We start from the raw sequence: 6,602 nt of genomic DNA on the forward strand, positions 1-6,602 counted from the left end.
AGATACCTTAAACGCACCTGCGCCCATGATCTTTCTTTTGCCTCGGTGCAGTGTGCACGATTAAAGAGAATAATATGGAGGGCATCCGGTGCAGTCGCGAATGCGTCATGACAAATGTAGCTCGCGTCGCCTGGCGTGTGCAGTAATATCAGAGTTGGTTGTGTGAACTTTATGCATAATACGCTTTGTTACGGTACCTTAACGCAATGGGTCTAGAGGACGGTGTTGGTACATTTTTTCGTACCGCCCTAATCCTATACCCCCTACTACAAACACACACACACACATACCCCCCTCTTTTTATGTATACATACAATTCCTTGCCATGACGGATCCATAGCCTCCTTTATTTTTGAAAAATAGAGGAGGCTATGGACCAATTCACCAGTTCAAGTTGTCAGCTTGTCAGTAACTGTCATAGGAGTCACTGCATTAAACACAATTCCACGATCGGATTGTTTACTTTCATTTTTTGTTGTAACACTGAGGACTACATAGAACTTTATTTTGTATATGTGAGAGAAGTATGTGGATATCACGAGCTTAAGCCAATGTGCGATACACAGACAAAGCAGCTGCTACTACATGAACTGCATTGAGGGCCACACAACACATACGTAATTAAAGGTGCAAAATATAGGGGGAAGCTTCAAAATACGCTCTGTAGCACTGCAAAGTGTAACATATATTGTATGTGTACAATAAATGTTCAAAAATACAATGCATCAATGTCCCATTTGCCTTCAAGTTTATTATCAAGTTCAAGTTTACTGAAGTTTATTATGAGCATATGTACAACAGGAATCTACTGACACACCCGCAGTCAAGGTGGCTGTTCGAGGTGTGCTGGCTGTCTCAGTGTAAGAAAAAGAAATTGGGTGAATGTCGACACCAGTGCCACTGCTTCTTGCCTCTGACCTGCACGTGCCTCCACGGCATCTTTGTGCACAAGTGTGCTGGCGTGGCGAGGCGTAGGAGTCATCCGAGAGAAAGAGTATTGTTTACATGGAGAAGTGGCTGTTCACATTGCCTGCTGCTTTCCCTCAAATGTTTCCTTTACGACTAGGGTGGCACACCCACAGTCAAGGTGGCTGTTCGAGGTGTGCTGGCTGCCTAAACGAAAGAAAAAGAAAGAAATTAGATGAATGTCGACACCAGTGCTATTGCTTCTTGCCTCTTACCTGCATTTGCCTCCACGGCCTCTTGGCTTGCGGAGTCTGTATGAGGGAGCTGCTGTGACTAGGCGTAGGCATTGTCTAAGCAAAAAGAAAAGGCCATTAAAATGGGAAATTATTGAAATCAATGCAGTTATGTCTGCTTCTTGCACTCTTCTTGCCCAAAAATTTTCAAACATGGTGTCCAGTACACACCAGGGCTTTGACTGCTTCTGCTTTTTACCTGCAGGTATTGCTGCGAGATCCTTAGTATGGCTGCGTGCAGCATTGTAACACTTGGTGGAGGCATTTGAAGTGGTAGCCAAAAATATAAAGAATCATCCTTGTCTGCACAAATGCTTTCAATTTCTAAATGCAGTGGTAACTATCACTATTAGTGCAAGGCCCCCCACATCTATGCGGCAAGTTCCATAGCTCGAAACTGAATTTTTCCTTTCGTGTTTCACAAGGCGTCTGATATGTCCACATTAGATGTGATGTGTTTATTTTTATTTATCCCAGTGTGGAGAGAGCATCATTAAACTGTTTTTTTTTTGCTTGTCTTGTTTTTGGTTTATTTCTGAATTTATCAAGCACCAGTCTCATGATGCTAAAATGACTTATGTAATGACAATCATAGCTTTTGTTTTGCAGAAAAACAACGCATTTCCTGACCCATTGTTTGACATCCCCTCACTCGCATAATCTCGCAGAGTATTCTACCTATATTGACTTGCTTGACCTCCACTAAAGAGTTGCATTTGCAAATACGACTCTTTCCTTAAAACCATTCGACACTTCTCATAATTTCTGTACCTTGGGCTTCGATAGTCTGCATTCACCATTTTTGCTTGTTTCTGACTAAAAATGTCTTTTTTAATTTAGAGCTTAAATTTTACCTTTGGAATACACGGAAGGGCTTGCCATTGCATATCTGCATAAAAGGGAAACATGTTTCATTAAACATTTGTAAAATCCAATTGAAGATTGATGAATGCAGCTTGCAGTGTGATATGACTGAATGAGCCATAAAAGTAACTCATCTCACTTGGTAAATTAAAGCACATATTAGTGTGATGTGCAAGATACGTTACACTAACGTGGTGGGTTCTCTTGCTTATACAGCAAAATTGGTGCGCGAGAAAAAAATTATCTTTGCGTACCCCTTGTACACACTAATTTAAGGAGAATGAGCTGGAGCTGTCCACATGATCTACTTATTTTACCTGCGAGTATGGTCAACAAAAATGTGTCCCAGCTGCTTAGTGGTACTCGGGATTATGTCAGTATTGCATATGTGCCTGTTGTCTAAAATAATTGAATTTTGAAAATGCTCGCAGGGATCCGATGTGCATATCTGCAGTTTATGGATACATGTAAAAGACTCAGCATCAAGTGCAAGTGAACGTTCCTGCAGGCCCGGAGTCAATCATGCAAATAGATTCGCTGCACAAATTTGTGACCAGAAAAGATATTCCACATGAAATGGCATGCAAGGAAGTGTTGAAAATATTTCACAGTTAATAAAACGCCTACGCTATTAATATGTGGGTTGATGCACTCGTTATGCAAAACGGAGGTGAGGCGTGCAGACAGGACACAAAGAGTAGAGTATTTACAAGCAAACAACACGAGCGCCGCCGTCTCCACGCCTCACCTCTGTTTTGCATACTGAATCCTTACCAAGTAGCTGAGCCTTCTGCCCTTTTAAGTCTCGATGCACTCGATTTCGTCCGCATTAGGCACTCGCCTCTTGATTACTTCGTGGCACAGAAATACTCGGCATCAGGCTGTTTGTCTGCTGTGGCCTTTGTAGAAGCATGATTGTTCAAAGTGCAACAATTAAACAGATTCTTTGAGTTGCTTGCGACTTCGCCAGTACAATTCCGGTGCGCTGGTCCGCCTGTCCAGCAATTTCCTACTGAAGGGAAACCTGCAAATAGAAACACCGCTCCGCATGCAGAAAAATGCTCTACTGTGACGCTTCTCAAACGATTGTGATGCACCACAAGAGCTGCCTACTCGCGTGATATTCTCAACAAGGAGATACATTCGTTTACTTACATGTCAAGGTATATGCCAGAGCACTTCGGTGGCACACAAGGCACGAGTGTGTGTGCCATAGCGTCCGATGTCGACGCGCGATCGCATGTCAAACCTAAAGTGTATGAAACTACTACGCATCCAAAAACAGACTCGAAACCGAAATTCGTGTCATCCTTTATTGCAAGAATGCGTACATCGTGATTTACATAAGTCGCGGACTTAGCGATCGCTTTCTATAAACTTACTATTAACGTACCACCTTCATAAAGCCATCAGGTATGCGTCTTTAGATGAGAAAGCATACGGTGACCTGTGCTTGCTTTCAGCCCTTTCAATAGTAATTGCGCTGGCCACATTGACCAGTAGCAACAGGGCGGCGCCCTAGAGGTTCCCACTTTTCCCGCCCAGCTTTTCCTCTCGAGTTGTTCTACTAACTCTATGCCTCAGGCGTATCCGTCGATGACAGTCGTCCTGCTCGCTCGCCGTCACCTCAGCGCCGTCGGTCCCCGCCGCCCCAGCCCCGCCGCTATTCGTCGCCGCCCAATTATGAAACCTCAATTATACCTCAAGGAAAACGTGACGACTTGCTCAGGAATCAATTGCTGCATAAGATGGACCGAAAGAGCTGTATTCCGACAAAGAACAGCGTTGTTTGCGTGGTGTGGTGTATTTTTTACTGCACATATCATCATCATCATCAGCGTGGCTACGGCCACTGCAGGGCAAAGGCCTCTCCCATACTTCTACAACTACCCCAATCATGTGCTAATTATGGCCATGTTGTCCCTGCAAACTTAATCGCATCCGCCCACCTAACTTTCTGCCGCCCCCTGCTACGCTTCCGTTCTTTTGGAACACAGTCCGTAACCCTAAATGACCATCGGTTATCTTCCCTCCTCATTACATCCCCTCATCAAATCATCCCCTAATGCTGCATTTTTTTATTCTTCCGGCCAACTCACGAGTGTTTTTGCAGCTGCAATTTGCACGTTGCATAAAAATGGGGTTATCGTCAGTATGCTTAATATTCTGCTGGGACTCTATCACCTCGCACGTCGCCAACTGTTGGTATTCAGTCGGAAATTCGGCAGTATATATTCTGGTTTCCGCTGTGAACATTTATGTGCGAAGACACAGCCTTTCGATCGCATTTTGGGCGATTTATATTATACGTTGCCTGTTTTACTGAAAATTTAAGTAGCCACTTGTAGAGGAGCTATAATTTTCAGCTTACCTCGATGTGTGCGCCAGTCGTACAATGAATGCAGGCCCTGAAAAAATTGGTGGCAAGTATACCCGTGGTATTGAAGGGGATGAGCGCTAGCTAGCCCACGTGGCGCTTTTTTTTTTAAATAAAGCCTTTAGAACTCTCTTGTAAGGTCGCGTTGTGAGCAGAAAATATCACGTGACCCAGGAAGGCCAGAAGTGACCCAAAGCATGTCCAGCCGTGTATAGGAGAATAATGATTATCCAAGTTAATTAATTATTCATTAGTGATTGAACTAAGGTGGATTAGATATTTTTAAGGTTGATTAGGGTGTATACGGGTGGATTAGGGTGGATTGTGGTGCATGAACAAGGATTAAGGTGTATTGAGGAGGATTAGGGTCGATTAAGGTGGATGAAGGAAGATGAAGTTTAAATGATGTGGATTAAGGTCGATTAGGGTTAATAAAGGAGCACTAAGACCGATTCTGGTGGATTAAAGAGGATTAGGGTGGAATAAATGGATTAGGGGGATCATTGTGTGTAAAGGAGAATTAAGGTGTATGAACAAGGATTAAGGCATAATAAGGAGGGTTAAGGTGGATGAATGAGGATTAAGGTAGACCATGGTGGATTAAAGTGAATTAAGTTCGATGGAGATGGATTAGGGGCAATTTCAGTAGTTTTTACAAGGCTTTCGTATTCGCGTCTAGGCGCTACCTAAGGACACCTTGCATTTTTGAAATTTGCTTTAAGCTGCGCTGCCAGGCACGCTTGCGTGGGCAGCAATTATCATTTGGTTTTCTCACGGAAACAGGCTATGTGCAGAGGCGGCGGGGGGGGGGGGGGTCGCATGACCACGCACGCTTTGTATGGATATCGACGTCTAGGCGGAGGCCGGGAATGTTCGCTTTAGTAGCGAATGTTTTAAAAGCACCTTTCTGTAGGTTTGTTCTGTGGGGAAACTTTTTTCATTGATTTAACACGAGCCGGAATCATTGCATCAATTCGTTTTGATTACGAAGGTTGAGCAATCAGTCATGATTGTGGTCATGACGTAAGAATGCAGAGAATATTGTGCAGGCAGTCACGTTTATCAGTGCCACGTATTCCACTCTATCCACGTTCATCCTTCTTCATCGACCTTAATATTCCTTAATCCTTGTTCCTGTATCTTGGTTCTCCTTAACCCACGCTAAGCCTCCTTAATCCACCCTAATTGGTCATACTATTGCTTCTTTAACCTTAATCCATCCTAATCGATCTTAATCCACCCTCATTCATAATCCTTCCTTATGCGCCTTAATTCACCTTTACCCACTCTGACACACCTTCATCGACCTTAATCGACCCTAATTCTCCTTAATACACATTAATCCTCCTTAATCCTCCTTAGCTTAATCCATCTTAATACAATCACTAATCAATTATTTATTAACTTTGCTAAGCCGTAATCTTTTATGCATGGCTGCACATGCTTGGTTCGCTTCCAGCCTTCCTAGGGTCCCGTGATATTTTCTATACCTCACAAAGTCACTTAAAAACAAAGATCGAAGGCTTTCGCTTAATGAGCCGCGCGCACAGGGATGTGCCACAAGCAATACTAGATCAGATGCACAAGTAAGGCATCTCATCATGTGGCAGAAAAATTGTATGGAGTTTAGAACTCGCCTCAAAGCTCCTTTTACATCAGTATACTGTCACTGATTGACGCACACGATGACACGACTGATGATCAAGAAACAACTGGATTTATTTTGCGATGGTTGCAGATTGCACGATCAGCTCTCGGCGAGCGCGTTCTCCTGCTCCGAACGCTCGTCCTCATGTGACGCGTGACGTCTTCTTCCGCCTCGCTCGCCAGTCGCTTGCCGTCCTTCTCCCGCTTGCCGACAGGTGCCGCTAGACCCTCAGCTAACATAAAGTCCCTTAATAATTTGAAAGTAGCGACACTCTTTGAACTCTGCCGCCGCCGCGCGACCTCCTCGCCTCCTCCTCGCCCCTTGCGCGTTCCCCCGCGGCAACCAGTTTTGCCCCCGTTTTTCTGCACGACGATTGGTCTCCTTGCCGTTGCCCTTGGAAACGCGCGGATCTTGAGTTTTGCTTGTGTTTTTCTTTTTCAGTCGCGCCATTTTCCTCCTGAGCGCAGCTGGCTCGGCGCTCTAGCTCGGCGTAGCGAACTTTGTACGCTGTGCT

General features: G+C 44.4%; 1 long non-coding RNA gene across 1 annotated transcript; it reads right to left on the reverse strand.

The window, feature by feature from the left end:
- Positions 1-731: 731 nt before the first annotated feature.
- LOC142576672 (uncharacterized) lies at positions 732-1,322 on the reverse strand. Its single transcript, XR_012826916.1, has 2 exons — positions 1,182-1,322; positions 732-1,113 (listed from the first exon to the last, which is right to left on the reverse strand). It is a non-coding gene; the product is annotated as an uncharacterized LOC142576672 (long non-coding RNA).
- Between the last annotated feature and the right edge of the window lie 5,280 nt (positions 1,323-6,602).

This window comes from Dermacentor variabilis, chromosome 3, assembly GCF_050947875.1.
Source record: "Dermacentor variabilis isolate Ectoservices chromosome 3, ASM5094787v1, whole genome shotgun sequence".
In the NCBI taxonomy this organism is placed as follows: domain Eukaryota; kingdom Metazoa; phylum Arthropoda; class Arachnida; order Ixodida; family Ixodidae; genus Dermacentor; species Dermacentor variabilis.